The sequence below is a fragment of the Carcharodon carcharias genome, chromosome 9 (assembly GCF_017639515.1).
Source record: "Carcharodon carcharias isolate sCarCar2 chromosome 9, sCarCar2.pri, whole genome shotgun sequence".
NCBI classification, from domain to species: domain Eukaryota; kingdom Metazoa; phylum Chordata; class Chondrichthyes; order Lamniformes; family Lamnidae; genus Carcharodon; species Carcharodon carcharias.
In genome coordinates this window covers 4,472,724-4,493,755 of record NC_054475.1, presented here as the reverse complement: position 1 = coordinate 4,493,755, position 21,032 = coordinate 4,472,724, and the positions used below count along the sequence as shown (strand labels likewise).

The following is a 21,032-nucleotide window of genomic DNA, read 5'->3' as shown; positions in this document are numbered from 1 at the left end:
TACTTACTCAAAAAAAACTCGAAGAGATTAGTTAAACATGATTTCCCTTTCACATCTCATGTTGACTCTACCTGATCAGATTATGATTGTCGAAGTATCCTATTACAACCTTGTTAATAATGGATTCTTGCACTTTCTCTGCGACAGATATTAAGCTAATTGAACTGCAGTTTCCTGCTGTCTGTCTCCCTCTTTTCTTGAAAAAAGGTGCTCTGCTTTTTAATTTAGCCCCGAGCTACTCATAATCATAAGAAGCTGAACCTCTTTCCTAGCCCTATCAATGCTGTTGGTACCAATGTGGATCACGCCAGCTGGATCTTCCCCTCCTCACTACAAGTTCCTCTCCAGCCCACAGCATAATTCCCAAACCCTGGCACTGGGCGGGCAACACAGCTGTCTGGAATACCGCTCTTGGCTGCAGAGAGCTGTGTCAATCCCCCTGACTACACAGTACCTGACTCCCACTACATTCCTATTAACTGCCCAGCTTGAATGAATTCAGGGATACATAGGCCTGAATTTTTCACTCTTCGGTGGGTGGGGGGGGCGGTCAGGTGTGTGCCCGACACTAACGAGCATAAAGCGACTTGCGGTGTAGTCGGCCAAGCGTCTTGAAGTCATCGCGGACTCGTGCGGAATTTCAGATAACAGGAGCGCACGGAAATCGAAAGCGCGCCCACCCACAATGAAAAGGCCTATTAAGGCCATTAAAGTAATAATTACGCTCAATTTTTCACTGCCCGTCCAATGGGATGGTCAAATGGGCAGATAAGTGGCAGAAGGCATTTAACCCTGAAAAGTGTGAGGTGATACACTTTGGAAGAGTAATTTGACAAGGAAGCATTCAATGAACCGCATGACATTAGGAAGTTCTGAGGAACAAAGGAACCTTGGCATGCGTGTCCATAGATCTCTGAAGGTGGAGGGGCATGTTAGTGGGGGTGGTGAGAAAAGCATATGGGACACTTGCCTTTATCAATCGAGGCATAGATTACAAAAGAAGGGAGGTTATGTTGGAATTGTATCGAATCTGGGTGAGGCCACAGCTGGAGTAGTGTGTGCAGTTCTGGTTGCCACATTATAGGAAGGATGTGATTGCACTGGAGGGGGTGCAGAGGAGATTCACTAGGATGTTGCCTGGGATGAAACATTTAAATTATGAAGAGAGGTTGGGTAGACTGGGGTTATTTTCATTGGAGCAGAGAAGAATGAAGGGTGACCTAATCGAGGCCTATAGGATTATGTGGGGCATGGGCAGGATGGATGGGGGGCAGCTGTTCCCCTTAGTTGAAGGGTCAGTCACGAGGGGGGCACAAGTTCAAGGTGAGGGGTAGGAGGTTTAGGGTGAATGTGAGGAAAAACCTTTTCCCCAGAGGGTGGTGAGAGTCTGGAATGCGCTGCCTGGGAGGGTGGTGGAGGCGGATTGCCTCACATCGTTTACAAAGTACCTGGATGAACACTTCACACGTCATAACATTCAAGGCTATTGGCCAAGTGCTGGTAAATGGGATTAGGTAGGTAGATCAGGAGTTTCTCATGTATCGGTGCAGACTCAATGGGCCAAAGGGCCTCTTCTGCACTGTGATTCTGTGATTCTGTGATTCTGTAATTCTGTGATTCTATGGGCTTCTCCCATTTGGTCTTTGTGTGCTCATTTTTTCCTGCAGAAACACTTCTGGTTCGAATTGTGAGCTTAGCGGGCCCTCAAGATTTATCTCTCCCAGCCAGCTTCTTCCAAAGAAACTCGGTCCCCTGCTCTGACATTACAAATAGGGGTCATTTTGCCGATGTTCCTCATACTGCACCTTGAAGTATCATACCCTTTTCATATTTATATCTTCACCGACGTATGTCCTCAGCTTTGTGTCCGAAACTTCTAACTTCAAAGGATGGGTTCCTTTATTCAGATATCTAAATGTATGCTCTCTAATGATGGACATCACCGCTCCTGTATCCATTCCCATCTTAATGGGTTGTCCGTTAACTGTAACGTTTAGTTGGATTGGCTCGGTTCTACCCTCTGTGATGCTATATAATGAATGGATGTCTGATTCTATTTCTTCTGCATCTTGTAGATAGTATGCAACAGAGCCACAGTGCGCAGATGTTGGAGAGAGTGTCTTCCATGGTCTTTGGCTCATCTGGTTAGCACATCAATGGATTCCCAAAATTTGTATCAATTCATTCCTATCCTTAAATAAGAACTATGGTGATAAAAAACAACATACACATGACATTGTAGCAGCAACATTCACAGCCAACCTGTGTATTTCTGACCCTTACATATCAGAAAAGAAAATCTGAAAGCACATGTGATCTCATTACATGAATCACCAAAATTTAAGCAACAATTTATTACAGTTTGCAACGTCCTTTTTTTCCTAATGGTGTCAACATGCTTTGAATTTTGGGACAAATGCCCATTCAATGGGTGCTTCACAGAGCAGTCAACTGACATTATACAAAAATAAGCTCAATGTCATCCTGACACAAATTCATTGCTTATCAGTCTCTGAGGCTATATGTTCAAATTACAACACCCAAGTAATTAGACGAATCATTTATCATCAATTTGTAAATAGAATTTTAATATCTTTATCAGTTATAATTGTATTAATAAAAGCCATTGCTATTTAATAATGTGACAAATTGTAATTTGCGGGTTTGGGGTAACTTAAATTGGCAGCCATATCTGCTTTTCCAACAAGTTCATCATATTTGATATCTACCAATTATGGAAAAGCTCTTAACAGCCTAATCTGTTATACACATCAAAAGACAATGGAAAGGATTGATTCGGACCACTATAAAAGCAGCAACAACTAGAACCCATTTGCAGGAGCATCTGATATTTCCCTTTTGGAGTCATTTCACTACACCAAGGGACAAAGATGAAGTGGTTGCTCTTTGCACTAGCTTGCATTCAGCTCTCTGAATGTTTAGTCAGTTAAGAACATTTGATCGGAGTCTTGGTTCTAAAGTTAGATATGATATGACTGTTTCCTCACAGATGGAAGATGATAATGCCATCAATATGTTTTGAGTTTGCCTTGAACATTTCAATTCTGAATCTCTCATCCGCCACGAGGAACATAGGAACAGGAATAGGCCATTGAGCCCCTCAAGCTTGTTCTGTCAGACAGTGAGATCACGGATGATCCTTTGACCTAACTCCATATTTTTACCTATATCTCTTAATACTTTTGGATAACAAAACTCTCTTAATCTCAGGTTTAAAATTTACAATTGACCTAGCACCAATTGCCACTTGTGAAAAAGAGTTCCAAATTTCTACCGCCCTTTGTGTGTAGAAGTGGTTCTTAATTTCACTCCTGACAGGTTTGGCTCTAATCTTTAGATTAGCCCCTTAGTCCTTGACTTCCCAAAGAGCAGAAATTATTTCTCCCTATCTAACCTGTCTGTTCTCCTTAATATCTTGAAAACTTTGATCAAATTGCCTCTTAATCTTTTAAATTCTAGGGAATACAACCCTGGTTTGTGTAATGTCCCCTTAACTCTTGGAATGCAGGTATCATTCTGGTAAATCTATGCTGCACTCCCTCCAAGGCTAATATATCCTTCCATAGGTGTGGTGTCTATATTACTCCAGGTGTGGCCTAACCAGGGATTTGTATAACTGAAGCATGTTTTGTACCTCCATGTATTCTAGTCCTCCAGATATAAAGGTCAGCACGCCATTAGCCTTTCTGATTATTTTCTGTACCTGTTCATGACAAGTTCATTATATTAACAATGCTTGTGTGCTTCATGGGCTGATTTGTCTTTGTGCCCAATCTTCCCGTCAATTTCCTGATTGCATAGTAATAAAATGCAAGTGAAAGGTCAGAAAATTGGATGAGCAGGCTTCCATTAGCTTTTCCCTTAGTCCCTCATGCCTGGGGTGTTGCAGCCAACTGCATTTTGTGTACTAGATAGCATACACACTTTTCATATTGTAGCCTCAATAAGGCCCCAGGACACACGAGAATTACTTAGAATACCTATTATATTTGAGAAGATGCAAGTGGGCTTTTGCCATCAAAGTCCATTTTGAGTAGGTGGAAGGGGAGTTCCCTGTGTAATTGGGCTCCTAAAGATCAATAGGATTGATTTTCTTTCTGCAACATTATAGTTTTTTGCATTTCTAATAGATTGGCCAACATTGATGAAATTTGTCATGTGTACGGAATATTTTTGTGTGGGGAACTATTTTGCTGTCATTATTATGAGAGGTTTTTTTACCAATATCCACAAGAAAAAGCCTGAATATAGCAGACATTAAGTGAAGTGTCTATAGAACTTTAGCTGAACATGAATTGGAGAGAATGTGGGGATTCAGTGATAAATACTACATTCTGAAAAGGAAAGAAAAATCCCATCTCAGTGCTCCACAAACAATCAGCATGCATCTCAATCCATGAAGCTGTTATTTAAAAAGAACCTGTCAGATATTGATAATCCCATTTTGGAAATAATTGTGCTTATTATGGCCTAATCCTGCTCCTAATCTGTATGTTCATTTGTTTGTATCCCTTCTTACATTAATCTCTGTTTTGTGTATATGCCACTTTTGTTTACGAAACTGAACATAGCCTGTGTGCATGACACTGTAAGGTGTAGAGAAAAATGTAGAAGGAGATATTTGCCCAAGTGTTGACCCTCTTTCACTCCTATCCTTGCAGAGTGAAACTATTTAAGGGTAAATCTGTACGCAATATCTTGGCGGAATGTGGTTTGCTTGAGGATTTCCTGTAGAAACACCCATACAATCCCCTTTCCAAGTACCGTGGACCATCCCAGCAGGACTCATCAGGTTCAACAGAGCCACTATTGAACTACCTGGATGTAAGTAATCTGTAGTGTTTTTAAGGAAGAGCAGCAAATAGAATAGAAATGGTCATCCTGATTGATTTGATTGCATTCTGCCCTTCATTAACCCTGCCACCGATATCTGAAATCTAAAAGTACAGCAAATATTGCTGGCAATCATTTTGCAATTGATATATTTTAGCACAGCGCTAAGAGAGTGTATCATTGAAACTGAAAATAGCCCCTTTCCATTCCTACATATTTTACTAAATGCTGATTTGCTAACATTCCTCATTACGTAAACCAGTGGAATATTTGCCAAAAGTAGCCCTGTTGCCTTTAGAGATCTTTGTTAAGCATTTGGAAAACTATTTTGTTTCAATTAAACTGCGAGGGCAGTAAAATTGTAAAATGGATGCAAAATTCTTTCCCATTATGGTTGGGTTAAACGCACTTCCTAAATTAAGCTTTTAGAAAACTCAATGCTTAAACACATCGGATCTGTAACACATCTCTACTGTGCTTTGTCTGAGATCCAGATCCATTTCTAATTTCACATCTTCCTTATAATTTCCTGACAGCTGTCATACTACGGAACAATCAGCATCGGGACTCCACCTCAGAGTTTCATTGTCATCTTTGATACTGGCTCTTCAAACCTTTGGGTCCCATCGGGTTACTGCTCTAGTCCAGCATGTCGTAAGTAAATCTAGACCATAGAAGGATTTCTCATAATGGCCCATTTTGGTACACAGAACCTTGGAGGTGATGCAGTTAATTCTTTGCAATCCAATTTGCTTCATTATGGTTTTAAAAAGCAATTGTTAAGCACAAAATTCCCACTTAGTTTCGCTGTTGTGTAATTCAAATAATTGGTTTCTTCAATTTCTTTAGCCTTTGGATCATCAGGAATAGTTTTTATCCAAAAGAAGGTGGGAGCTGGGTTGATTCAGGATCCAACTTTATGTTACAGCTTAGATCCCAAGGTCAGTAATCTAAAGCAGGAAGTCCTGTGCCTCTTATTTCCCAAGCACATTGTGTTCATCGTCTACTACAGGCTGAGTCATCGATGTTACAACCAACCAATGAAATATTAGAAGGATGTAAATAATTTCCACAGATCATCAAGTTTTCATTTCCAAATGAATGAAACTGGGTAAACAAAAAGGTTGCTATATGAGAACTACCTCCTGAATTGACCTGGAGCTGGAAGACCTGAGTTATACTGTCTGCCCAGTATTAGTGTTGAAGCAGGGAGGGGGGAATGGGTCCTTAGGGTAATCCTTTAGTCACCATTACTAATACTCGCTTTTTGTTCCATTTTTATTTATAATTAATTGAATTTAAATTGCCCAGTTGTTGTGGTGGGATTTGATCACATCTCCACAACATTCGTCCAGGCCAAATTGTTGCTGTATTGAAATGAACACTGTAATCTAATGAAACTAACTGGATAAGATGTGCTTTTCTTGTAGGTGATCATCGCAAGTTTAATCCACAAGCGTTCTCAACATTTCGCCTTTCAAAAAGTACCTTACTATCCAATATGGTACAGGCAGCATGACTGGTGTACTGGGATATGACACTGTCAGAGTAAGTCAAACTAGCTGATTTCCCATGTCTGAGGGGCCCATAGAGAAGTCTGCATTGCAGATTGTGTTCTAATTTTAATTCTTTCACAGGGTGTGGCTGTTGCTGACTGGGCCAGCATTTATTGCTCATCCCTAATTGCTCTTGAGAGTCTGACCAAGGATCTTCAAACCTCAAGAACAACTTCCTTCCCTTTGCATTTCATCATGCTTGTGTTAAAGGCTCAAAATCAATCAGCTTTTCTGTTTCTTTTTTGTATCTGCCAACGGGCTTTTAAAAATTTGTAATGTTGGTCTCCCGAGTCACTCTCCTCTACCATTCCTAATTTCTCACCATTTGGAAAATACTCTTTCTCCTTCTGTCCAAAGTGAATGGCCTCACACGTACCCACATTGAACTCAGTATGCCCACTCACTTATTCTGGTTATGTTCCCTTGCGACAATGTGCTTCCATCTGCACTGCTTGCTTTCCCTCCAACTCCATGTAACCTGCAGTCTAATACAAGTCTCAATTCCTTCATCTAACTATTGTGAAAAGCTGAGGCCACAGATCAAATTCCCGGGGAACACCACTTGTCACATTCCACCAGTCTGTGTACATATCCTGTATCTCCACTCTCAGCATCCTACTTCCCAACCAATTTCTAGCCAAAGTTAAAAGTCCACCTCAAAAGTACGCCCTTGCTTTCGCTAATCTGCTCTTTTGTGGAACCTTATCCAAAGTCTTTTGGATGTCCTGATGTACATCATCCATTGACATTCCCTAATCTACCTTATAAGTGACCCTTTCAAAAGGTTCAGCTTGTTTCTATGGACATGACTTATCTTTAATAAAGTCACAATGGCTTTGTCTGATCAGCTGACACTTGTTTAAGTGCTGGGTCACTCTCGCCACAATCACAGATTCAAATATTAACTGAATGCATTTCAGAAATAATTCATTAGCTGAAAAACATTCTGGGGTATCTGAACAACATCTGACGCTGCTACATAAGTAGCAGTTCCTTCTTTCTTAAATTTACAATCACTTTCTGGTCCACCTTTTTTTGGCACACAGTCCCCAAGATACTTTGGGGCCAGTGTAACAGCATCTATCTAGAATTGGCCAACTATGGGTGCACACCTGGCCCATACAGTCAGAAACTCTGATGCCCAGCTGGTATTTTGGGAAACGTTATCCAAGGTTCCCCTGACAGTCCCTCCATTTGTTGTGGAAGAAAAGCCACTTGGAGTACAGAGGTGGTTAAAGTCAGAAAATCTTTATTTTGAGCAGGGAAGGGAAAGAGCTAAGCTATAGAATCTCTCAAAGAGCAGTTACAATAACACACATTTAGACACAATACAGCTTCAGCTGGCTACATGGCCGAGTATATTTTGACTGCTCATGGACTTCAATGTGTCCCTGCAAAGCACATCACATCATATTCTCATAGTCAAGCAAGCTCATGGGAAAGTACGAAATGGAAAAAAATACAAAGCTTATCGGCTACAGTAACTTCATCTCTAACAAATCACATCCAGAAAAACAGCTCAGGTGTGTCAGCAAACGATTATGGAAAAATAAAGCAAAAGGATCTGCTTTCATAAACATAAATCAAAGTAATCTCTTATTCCTTTATTTCCCAAATCACATATCTTCATCAGCCTCTGGAAGAAGAAGTGGTGTTCCAGAAAATGTTTAAAACATGATGTGTTACTTCAATGGCTTGGACCAGTGGGGACCACATCTGCCCATTTGGAGACTGCAGTGCCTCACCTCACAAGATGTGTTGGTGTCCAATGATGCACCAGAACCTGAATGAGACTTGGAGTGGGAACTTCTAGTGTAGGGAGTCTGCATCCCTGTCTTCACATTCCTGAAGGCATTCACCTAGCAACAGTCAGCAGGGGGTTCTACACCTTGCGAGGGCAATTTGGAATAGCAGAGACCAAGAAACTGGCACAACCCCAATGTGTTCATTACTACCAGGCCTATGTTACTTGACCTTCTGACAGGATGACCTACTGTAAAATATTTAAATAGTTTTCTTTTCAATTAGGTATCCAACATTGATATCACCCACCAAGAATTTGGTTTAAGCATCACTGAGCCTGGCAGTTTTCTTTATTATGCTGAATTTGATGGAGTTCTGGGCATGACATCTCCAAATCTTGCCTATGGAGGTGCCACAACTGTTATCAAAAACATGATGTCTGAGCATCTGCTGGAGCAACCTGTGTTTGCTTTTTATCTGACCAGGTGAAGTATAATGTTCACGACTCCTAAATTAATCTTTTCATTACAAACACCCAACAAAATCTACACAAACATTGCCTTTGCTTTCCATTTTCTCTTTATCAACACCATTGATGTTCTCAGCTGGATTTTTCTCTGGCATGATTCTGTAGGTGACACAGTGTTGGGAAATTAAGCGAGATAAGGATTGGAAGCCGGTAGTCAGATCACCATCTCCATCTGCACCAGAGCAAAGTGTCTTCCAGCTCCCCCTGCCCCATCTGACACGGGGTCTTAGTCACTTGACTGTTGACCACTCAATGCATTTAAATGATGGTAGGGGACAGAGTGAGGGAAACCAGCCAATTTCCCTTTGTTCTGCTTTAGGTATGGCCAACCTCAACCTGGAATCCAGGATATTGCAGCAGTACATCATGCAGCAGAAGTAGGAAGCAACTAATAACTCTGTTAGGAGTGCAAAGGCTAGCAGTGGTCATCTCTACATCCGTTTAGGCTCCTCTCTTTTCCTGGAGGTCCCAGAGCCCATGAAAAGCCTCTCTTCCATAAAAAAATTATTTTATGCCTTTGAATTTCTTTTCCCCTTTAAGAATCCTCTTCTGTTCTGTTCCAGATTTCCCACCTGCCTTGCACCAACAGTCATTCTGGGAGTCCATCCTGCCAACTTAGGCAGTGAACCTACCCTAGCATTGATTCCAGTCCTGCAGACTTCAATGAGGAGAATCGTAGAATTAGGCAGCACAGAAAGAGACCAATCGGCCCATTGTGCTTGTGCAGGCTCTTTCAAGGAACTATCCAATTAGCCCCATTCCTTTGCCGTTTCCCCATAACCCAGTATTTCTTTTCCCTTTTCAAGTCTGAGTCCAAATCTCTTTTGCAAGTTACGATTGAATCTCTTTCCTTCTGCTCAGGCAGTTCATTCACAATCACAACAAACAAAACCTGACTAGATCACAATGTAAATATTTAAAACCATGGGGATTTACACTCTTCTGCTGTAGGATTTAGCTACATCCTACTGTATAGTTTTCATATTCTCTAGGATTTACAGCGTGCTTCACAGCTACTTTCAAACACATTTTTGACAAAAGGCCATTATGATATGATCTTCCAAAGGTGACAGAAATTGTGAACCTGCACACTTCCCAATTTAATTTCTTTTCACTTTTGATTTACAGACAGGATGGTGAGTCAGGAAGTGAAGTTGTATTTGGTGGATTTGATCCAAACCATTACACAGGTAACATTAACTGGGTTCCCGTACCTGTGGAAGAATACTGGCAAATCCTTTTGGACAGGTAAGTAAAGGAAGATTAAAAATCCTTATGTTGTAGAATAGAATTAAACTGCAAAGATGTTCTTTGTGCGGAGATAATTCATAATGATAAACAGATTAAGTATTGCACAGCATTTACTGGGCAGTTTAACATGATAGCATGTTAAAGAAAAATATTAGGGATTAGATGGGAAATGCATAATTCAGAGTTATTCAGATTCAAATCAAGAAGAAATCATTTAAACTTCAATTTCTGCTCCATTGTGCTCTCATGGTCTTCCACCCCATACCTCCTGATGATTCTCTACATCTTCCAAATCTACCAGATTAGAAGATCACACAGCATGATCAATATCTCTATAACCCTTAACCCCTACTCAACTGACATTAATCCAGCTCCTCATAAAGACACCATCCCCTATTCATGTTGGAGTTGCTTAAATGCAAGCCAACGACTAATGCATTGGTGGAGAACTTTTCACTTATTGGAACAACCAAAGGCACTATGCAGATTGAACAGTGGATGGAGCAGGTATTTAGGGAGTGATTAGAGGGAGGTATCTAAAAGCACAGTTAATGAATTGACTTTTGAGGATGAAGAAAATTTGAAATAGAATTTTCAACAAAAAAAAAGCTATCATGAATCTGGCACCATCAGCAAGCATAAGATGCACTGTAAGTGGGAGATAGAGCAGACAGTGCATGCTGTTCGTGTTGGAGGAGATCACAATGATACAGTTAGACAAGGCCATGGAGGGATATGAGCATCAAGAGGCAAACTTTGAAGGCAATACACTGGATGACTTAGAGTCCAAAGCAAACCAGAAAAGTGAGAATCAAACTACACGAACCTGGCAAAAGATTGCAAGACAAATAAAATTTTATAGTTGAGAGAATAATAAAAGTAGAGCAGCCATATTAATAAATTCAAAAGCAGAATCAACGTGTTATATTGTATATTTACTGGAAGTATAATGGCCAAATTCAATTTCGAAACCTTCTAGATATACGATGCATACATTCACATATATTAATCTCCATAAACAGTTGGCATTTAGATTTCTAAAAATGGTCACGTAATCATGAATGTCCTTTTCCTCCCTGGTCTGAAGGTCAATGGCCAAGTAGTGGCTTGTGAAAGCGGTTGTCAAGCCATTGTCGATACTGGCACCTCTCTGATTATTGGCCCTGTCTCACCGATCCAGAGAATTCAGCACGAGATTGGTGCAGAAGCACAACTTTATTCTGTGCATTGTATTTTACCATAAGAAGGAGATTATTTGACCTTAAATTTTAAAGGACACAAGGTCTTAAATACTGTGTGCAGTTTTGGTCTCCTTATTTTAGGAAAGATGTAAAAGCGTTGGAGGAGGTTCACAGTAGGTTTACTAGATTAATAATGAGCTGGTTGTCTTATGAGGAAAGATTGGACAGACTGGGCTTGTTTCCATTGGAGTTTAGAAGATTGAGGGGTGACTTGATTGAAGTATACAAGACCCTGAATGGTCTTGACAAGGTGGATGTGGAAAGATTGTTCCCTCTTGTGGGTGAGCCCAGAACTAGGGTTCATTGTTTTAAAATTGGGGGATCAAGTGAGTTTTTTTCTCTCAAAGGGTTTTGCAACTTTGGAACTCTCTGCCTCAGAAGATGGTGGATTCAGGGTCATTGAATATTTTTAAGGAAGGGATAGATAGATAGATTCTTGTTAGGCAAGGGAATCAAAGGTTATCAGGAGTAGATGGGAATGTGGAATTTGAAACACAAGCAGATCGGCCATGATCTTATTGAATGGTGGAGCAGGCTCAAGGGATGATTGGCCTAGAACTGCTCCCATTTCTTATGTTCCCTCTATTTAAAGAGGCTCAGATGTATTCATTACAACATTTTACACTTATGCTAAAATTAAGGAAAGGCTCAGAGCAAACTGATAGACAAGAATTCATTTTAAACATAAATGAGACCTGTGGTCCCAGATAATACCACTGTTAACCTCTTGTTTCTCTGTTCTACAGCTTGGTGTGGACTGTCGTAACCTGCCCACCATGCCCTATGTGACTTTCACCATCAATGGAATTGACTACCACCTTTCTCCTGAACAATATGGGCTCCAGGTATGCTTTAACCCTTAGGCTGCCAGAATCTCCACAGCATTGTTCATCATCTCAGGGTGTCTGATATTTGTAAAGGTTTCAGTGCAATGGCTGTACCTCATTTATATTTATATTTACATGGAACTTTTATTCATTATTTTTTCCAATCCACTTTCTTTCACCAACTTTAGTTGAAGTATAACTGCACAATTAGCTGAATGACTTCCCTCTGTTCTGTGAGACTCTGTTCCTTTAAATACAGTTCTGTGGCTACCTGCTGACCCTAGTACAAGCTCAAATGGTTCTTTCTTCAAGTGTGAGTCAGGAGAGCAAGTTTTCTTAACTTATTCAACATTGTACCACACTTTAGGCGAACACTGTTTTTACCCGTGTGCACACATTCCAGCGCAGTAATCAGGCTGATTGGTCGTCCACTCATAACATGTGGCAGTTCTGGCTGAATCATTTCCCCCAACTCACTAGCACACATGCCCTGAGAATGAAAGTCTCTGCCCGTTCTTCTTCAAATAGGGTTCTCACCCACATCACTCCTTGACACAGCACCACCAACAAAAAGATGAACTGTTGATTCATCCACTTGCCAAGCACTGCTTTCTAAGAAATGTCAGGGTGTTCTGGTCATCATGAAGTTTGGGGCAAATGTTTCTTCTCCTGCCTGTTAAGTTAGTATGTTTGTATGTAATATAGTTTGTCATAAAAGCAAGTGCAATCTTATAAGCAAACAAATGTAGGAAAATCTATTGATTTGTTCTTCATTGCTTTACTTGCAGAACAATTACAATGGACAAGAGAATTGTTTAATCGGATTTAGCACCTTGGCTCTTACCGGTTCTGAAGACCTCTGGATTCTTGGAGATGTCTTCATTGGAGTTTACTATTCCATTTTTGATCGAGGAAATAACAGAATGGGCTTTGCCCGGGCTGCGTAATTTGTTCATTCATGACTTTTTTTAAATTGCTTCCTCGACCTATCCCCGATTCACATTTACAAATCTTCCCGACATTCCTCACAATTCTCAAACGCAACAGGCATCATGGTGGTACCAATGATTTCAAACAATGTTAATAATTTACACACATGAAGATGGTATTTGATTTTAAACCAAGCAACATGCAGGCTGCCTGTTTGGCTCTGAATCTATTTAGTGTTGTACTTAGCAAAATATTATTGGAAAAAAATAAAGAACAATATTAAAATATAAATATTAAAGTATCAGAGATGCATTAATAGCTCTGATCTCTTTGCTATGAGCACTGGAGGTGGCTGAGATACACTCCAGTTTGTGCTCACACTACACAAAGATATCCGTGTGACTGATCTATGATAAATTCCCCAGACACTAGGGGTCAACTGAATACAGCTTTCAGCCAAATTGTATTTACATCTTTGGCTTTAGAGGAATAACTATTAATCTAATGTGCAGATTTTGAAATGGGTTTTGGCATCTGTAGCAACTTTGTTTAGGGTCAGAGTTCTCTGTTTGTTTTCTCCCATTTCTGTGTTTAAGATCGTGTTGCAGCTTTTTACCTTTGAACCTGATCCTAAGATGGCAGCTGCAGGTCAAGGCAAACCCAACAGTGCAGCGCTCAATAAACCCCGAACACAAAAAACAAAATACTACAGATGATGCAAATCCAACATAGAAAAACAGAAAATGCTCAGTAGGTCTGGAAGCAGCTGAGGGGAACGAAAGTTAGGGTTAATGTTTCAGGTCTATAACTGTTCATCCAAAGAGTATGAAACATCCTGGCCTGAAACACTAACTACATTCACAAAATTCTCACGCACCACTCAATCTATTCAATCGATTTTAGTTCATCCATCCAGCAAAGTCCTACATTTCCCCAATGCACCATCAAATGAGTTCTTCATTCATTCAATTCTTTTTGCCTCCATCATTGTGTCTGTTCATGACTCCAAGCATGAAAAAGAATTTACTGATAACATCCCTAAATCTACCTTGTACTAATTTGAGCATGTGTCCCTTCTCCTATTTCCATAGTTTACTTTAAGATATTCCAGATATGCTTCATTTCTCTGAAATCCTCTTCCCCCAAGTTGAGAAGTCCAAAGGGTAAATGTTGGTCCTTAACTCTTGGGCACTAACCTCCCAGTGCAGATTGTCCTCCAGTTCTAGGGCTCACCAACTTTGCAAACCAATGAAATCTACAGTAGAAGAGCAAAGATATCGGGAGAGCATCCCACAGAAGGAATATTAATGCATGGTGGAAGTCATTTTAATTTTTAATCATCAGGCATCTCACCAAATTTCTTTTCAAGGTTATTAGGTGAGATCCATAATGGGCTGTAGATTTGTTATATAAAGCTCTTTTATTTTCTTTGCCCAATATCCATATGACTCCTTCATACAGAGCTTGGTGCCTCTCCCTGATGGAATCTAAGATCTAGCCCACACATCCCACAGATTCCAGTTCCTTCTGAGACAAGTTAGACATTAGCTTAAAATCCTTACTGCACAGACAAAATCCTGCCCTACCGATCTCTCACGTGAGTTATTTCCAACCTGTTGCTTTCTCATTTCTCTGCCAGCCACCAAGTTATCCACTATTATCATGTTTCCCACTTGGCCGCAATCTCTAACCACCCAATGCTGGTTCAGATGGGAATGTGACGTTTACATTGGTGGATCCATTCTCTTGGATTCAACAACCTCTTGATCAGAGTACTTGCTCCTCTGGTTTATACTTAAGCATTTAGTCAAAGCTAATTGTAGCAACTTGAATCAATTGCATCGATTTGAACATCACCTCCAGGCTGACCATCCTGTCTGTAAAACAAAAGATAATAAAAGAAAGAAAATAGACAATGAAACAATATCATCAACGTGGACATATTTCTGCTTTAGAGGTTTAGCACTTGGTGATGTGATTGTCTACTGGATATTGTATCGAAATCACCATTTTTCTAAATCAAAAACTTGAAGGTATTAATTGCAATATTGCCATAAATACTCCAGGGAACTCTTACCATCCAATTGGATGCTATCTGTTCCAATTGATCAATCCTATTTTTAAATGAATTAAACATGATATGATCTGTTCTCTGGTGGATTCTATTTGGTTTCAATTCTTAACTGGCACTCTGATTACTCAGCAGAAGAGCACTACCATTGGTATATGTGTTTGTGTGTGTGTGTGTGTGTGTGTGTGTGTATGTGAGTGTGAGAGTGTGCGTGTGTGCATGATTGTATGGTTGTGTATGTATGTGTTTGTGTGTCCGCATGCATGCGTGTTTATGGTCATCTTCACTTAGAAACAGGGTGAAGGTAATGTGCCTTCATTATAGATTTTTGATTTTGTTCAGTAAATTATTCTTAACATTAATAACATCCTCCTTTCTGGTTTTCATTCTGCTTTGCTGCTTCAAAGTCTGAATCTTTACCTGTAACCATCCTGCACAGGAATGAATGTTATGCATGCCTTGATATGCACCTACACCGATTTCTTTTAAGCCAGTTAAAAATTTTAAGAAATAAGGATTTAAAGAATTAAAAGAATTTTTAGAGAGCAGGCATAAAGAATCCTGCTTTGTATACACTCCAATGTGAATGATACTGATTTTGTACCGATTTTAAAACAGGTATAACACTATAACTAGGTTTTAAACTATATCGGACAAAAACGTCAGGTAACTTATAATCAAGGTAATTTGAGGCTACTCTCTTCAAGGTGCTTCACTCCAGAGTCAAATGGGTCCTTAGCTACAAATTTGCACTGTGAAGGTCTTATGGTGCAGTGGGTTGTGTTCGCTACATCTGAATCAGAAGATCTGAGTACAAGTCCAACTGCAGTATTTAATAACCAAGGAAGGTGTGTTCATAATTTGACCAAACAGACTGATTATCAGCAAATCCTTTCAATGTATGCCAATGTCAGGCAGTAAGAGTGGCAGAGGTTCCTGGTCAGCCATGTGATGGAAAGAATGTTGGTGCCTCTCCCATCACTATCAATATCTCCAGATTACAACATGCATGGAAAAGTGCATGTTGCTGCAGCAATTCTGCCTCACTGATCTGGAGCACACCATTACAGGTCCACCCATTATCAGAGGGAAACAAAAACCACAGCTACAACCTCCAAGAAATCAAAGTTCTGTAAATTTCTTTCCAAACCCAGGGATAACCAAGTGGAATTTTAGAGTTTCATCCGCTCTGACAGAGCACATTATCCAGCTGTGGCCAGTCCAGAAATATTATTTTCTTCCAATTCCAGTTGTACAATTGCCCTTAACAATAAGAAAAACCAAGAGGAGAAGCATGTTTAACTGCAGCCTTAAATTTACTGACCACGTGGTCATTGGGAACAGTAAACTGATGGGTTCCAAAGATTGGATGAGCCAGTGTCAAAGATGACGGTGAAGATCTGTGTTGGATTCCCAACGCTGATTGTTTTAAAGTATGAAAACTGTCAGCAAATACAAAAAGACCAAAATATATCAACTGGAAATATATCAGTGTAACTTGTATTGTTGGGTTCCTATTCCTCAACACCCATCAGAAAATGTAAATCGCGCGATCCCTCCTTTTCAAATCACATGATATGGGAGCAGAAGTTTGCAGCCATTAAATGTAAGAGAGACGATGGGCAGAGTTTAATTGACCCCAGCAGAGTGGGCATGTCAGCGGGGTGGGGTGGGGGTCTGTGGTGCAGGAGAATAGGATGGGACAAATCGGAGTTCCCGCACCTACAAGATGGCTTGTTTCCTGTGGCTGCATAATTAATGAGGCAGGAATGGGACAATACGGCACGAAAAACCCACCATTGCGGCCGGCGGGTAAATGACTTTTTCCCTGCCCGCTACTGCATTGTGTGAATCTGGGATGGTTTCACCCATTGAATCAAAACCCCCATCTCCAGATCAAAAGGGTGAACGGTTCAATGCCAATGAGCACAAATCCACAGCTCAAACTACAACAGCTGAACTTCACCCTTTGACCTATCTGTGTAAGTTATAGCAGGTTAAAGACCTATGGCATATGGTCTACTAGAACTGTCTCTCTCTGCTACTGAATTATTACACTTGGATAACAACTAACCCAGAGAATAATATAAATTACAGGTGGGAGCTTCAATAAAAGTAAGAAAGTTGTGAAATGGTACATCTTAATAGAAAGAATGGAGAGGTCACTTTTTAATTGGAAGGCAGAAGTCTAGATGGCGTAGAGGAACAAAGAGATCAGCGTACAAATTCATCAACCAAGTGTTATCACAGGTTAGCGAGGCCATTGATGAAGCAAAGCAAGTAACAGTCTTTATTTCGATAGGTTAAACTTGTATCGAGCATTGGTTAGAGCACACTGTGTCCAGTTCTGGTCACCGTATCACAAAAAGGATGAAGAGAGACTGGAGAGGGTTTGAGAAGATTTACAAGGGTGATGCCAGGAATGTGTGGATATACACATCAGAAAAGAATTGACCGGCTGGGTCTCTTTTCTCTTGAAAAAAGAAGGCTGAGGGCTGAAATAACAGAGGTCTTTAAAATAATGAAAGGTTTCGATAGAGTGGATACAGAGAGAATGTTTCCCCTTGAGAGGAAGTTCATGACCAGAGTCCATTAATGTAAGATCATCACCTAAAAATCCAATAGAGAACTCTAAAAACCTTTTTTTTTATCCAAAGAGCGGTGAGAATGTAGACCTCACTATCACAGGGAGTGGTTGGAACAAATAATATAGATGCATTTAAAAGGAAAATAGAAAAGCACATGAGGAAGAAGGGAATAAAAGATGACAATGATAGAATTAAATGAGGAATGGCGGGATGAAGTTCAGGAAGAGCATAAATGCCAGCGTGGACTCGTTAGGCCAAATGGCCTGTTTCTGTGCTGTATTTCCTATGTGGTTCCATGTGATGTAAATTTGTTTTGCATTCTTCTCTTTTGTTTAGAAAACTGACAGATTATTTACATCCAGGTTGCGAATCATTGGTTCTGGTCTCCTACTTGACAACACATTCAGAAAGCTGACTGCAAGCGAGGGTGATGAGCAGCCACTTCATTTTGCCAGTTGGGTTGGTTTGGAGACTACAGAACCTAAAGTTTGGGGTCAGAGCAGGAACGTCAATACTCGCTCTGCCCAAACTATTCCATTGGCACAAGGCTTCAGATACGATCATTCAGTATGTAAAGTAACGATTAATTTACTCATGAGTACATGATTAGTTTATGCCAAACTTCATCTCTTCTTGGAAGGACACTTGTCTACTTAAATGGTAACCAATTGACAACATTTGGATTATAATAAAACATATTAATTATTGTAGTATTATGGCCAATAAAACAATCATAAATACATTTGCAAATCTGGTGATAAATAATCCTGTCAGAACCACAAAGTAGCAATGTCACAAGTGTATTTGAAGATAAGTTAACTGTTTCACTGCTGGATACAATATTAAATAATTTAGACACTACGGAGTCTCTACAGCTGCTTTTGCTGAGCCCCCACCTACCTGGAAATTTAACTGGGGCGCGGTGACATCAGGAGTTCCGCCCGATGTCACCAGGCGTCAATTCTCGCATCGGCAATTTCAACCTTTAACATAATGAAATGGGCAGATGTTGGGTGGGGTTTTCCATTCCCGCCAGCTGCAGGCATCATGATGGGCAGGATGGGAAAATTTGCAGTGCGGACAAAAGTCAGTTTCCCACCGGCGTGAAAACAGGTTTACATTTCCCGCTCCCTAATTTCATGGAGGTCAGGTTGCTGCTGCACCAGGGCAGGAACCTCATTTACATGCATTTGAATATCACGAATACTCATTAAAAACCCAGCTCGCCCGAATTACACTTCCCCCCTTCCAGATCAAATGCACACGTCAGTGTCAAAGTCGATCGGCGTGAATCACGACCAGATAAAAGTGATGTGGGCCTGGGGAACTGCGCTTCACTCTGAACCTTGAGGATTGTAGCGCACAGCTCAGAAAGTTAGAAAGTTTGAGTCATACGGACTCGAAATGTTAGCTCTGTCTTTCTCTCCACAGATGCTGTCAGACCTGCTGAGTTGTTCCAGCATTTTTGTTTTTTGTCTCAGAGTTCCAGCATCTGCATTATTTTGCCTTTATCAATGTTGTACACCCTCTGATTCAGCCTGGCTGGACAGATTTGAGTTAGATTTGCCAGCACGAATCCAAGAAAGTCACTTTGCCAAATCCAAGGCCTGATGGTGGGCTGTGGCTGCACAAGACAGCAACAGCCTGAAGTGGGCAATGGTGACAGAGCAATGGGTGTCATTGGTGTACACATGCAAACTAACGCTGTGCTCATAACAGAGGACCAAAACTGCCTCTGTCCTCAATTACACGGGTCTTTTTGTTCCTGTGACAGTGTCCAGGATTGCCAGATACAGCATATGGAGGAAAATCAGGCAGATTCCTATACAGTTCACACATAGGGCCTTCCAACCTCATTTGTTTCTATGAACTTCACCGAGACTCTCCAATACACCTCAGCACAGGAATGGGAAAATCAATACAACTCAGCACAGGAGGGTACAAATTGCCAGGAAAATGTGCTGGTGTTTTCTACAGTCAGCCGGTGGTCCCTGCTGCCATGTTATAACCCAGGTGACAAAGTTTAAGCTGAACCCTCACAAGAATGTAAATCATGGGCTGAATAATGGGGTCCGGCCGGCAGGTGGGCGAGGGGTGGGCAGGAGGTGGTGGGAAGGGGCGCATAAAATTGCTGCCTTTCCCGGCACCAACCTACCCACCCCCAAACCCACCGTAATTTTACACATCAATGGAGGCAGTGGGTAACCCACCCACACGTGGGCCAATTGAAATCCTCATTAAGGGCCTCTTTCCACCCCACTGCAAATTTTCCCAGGGCGGGCAGAGTTCTGAGTGAAGTTTGAAGGTCACCAGGTCCCACCCCTCAGGCTATTGGAAGGGAAGTGGTGATGGGACAGCATTCCTCCTTTACCGGCTGCTTGGGTCCATTGGGGGGGGGCGGGGTTCATGCAGTGAAGTTGCATCTTGTTGGTGAACACCCAGGCTTGTTTTTATCTTTACTGAGAATCTTTTATTTCTTTATTAGCAAATATATAATGAGAATAAACTTTGACGCATTGCAAGCATATTGTCCGTTGTTCCTGTTTTGGCTCACTCTGATGGTGGGCTGCACTTCACTTCAGTTACAAACATATTAGTTCTCAGGCCACGTCTGAACACTGTGAGTTTGTCCCATCTCATTTTCACATGTAAGACGCTTATCACTTGTTTTAAGTGACCACCAGGAATAGCTGAATAAATGGCCAGTCCCAACATTAGGCAGCACATTTATTCAGACCTCCTTGTGGCTCAGAATGTTAGTGGCTGAAATTAGTCCTCTTTAATTCCATTTTTTGCTTATAATGAGGATGTAATGTGGCCCAATTTCTATTCTCATAATTCTAAAGCCGCCTATTCCTCTGCAACATTTCTACACTTAGCATGTTATGTCTCAAAATGCTTCAAGGCCGTGTGTTCCCTGTTCTTAGCTAAGTGTACTTTGTAGGTCTGTATAATCTCAGTGTAATCCTATTGTTATAAGTTCATTTGTGACTTCAATAAACCCAATTTTCTTTTTCTTGCACCAAAACCAGTTCTCTGCTGCACTTTGTCACAACTCCCAAATAAGTCCAAGGTCTAGAACCAAGGGAGTGGGAGTGATTTGAACCACTCAGAAGTCAGAGGTGAAGCTGACACACACACCACCACCCCCTACACAAGTAAACAGATCCCCCAAAAAAATGATCTCAGGGAATATTTACAAGGTCAATTATATATGAGAATTTGCAAAATTATTCTGGATACCGTTAATCTTGGTGTATAAGTTGACCCGATGTATAAGATGACCCAAAATTTCCGGCCCCCACAGTTATATTTTTGCATATACACAGCATATAAGTTGACCCCTTTTCAGCCACAGCATGATCTACTCACATCGGCAGTAAGGCTCACTTTTTCACCTCACAAATGAACAGTTTACTTACCGGTACCGAAGGGATCAAGA

The 21,032-nt window shown here is 40.8% G+C and overlaps 1 pseudogene; it reads left to right on the top strand.

Annotated features, from left to right (window-relative positions):
• The first annotated feature begins 2,891 nt into the window (after positions 1–2,891).
• Positions 2,892–12,948, top strand: LOC121281998 (annotated as a pseudogene).
• Positions 12,949–21,032: the final 8,084 nt, after the last annotated feature.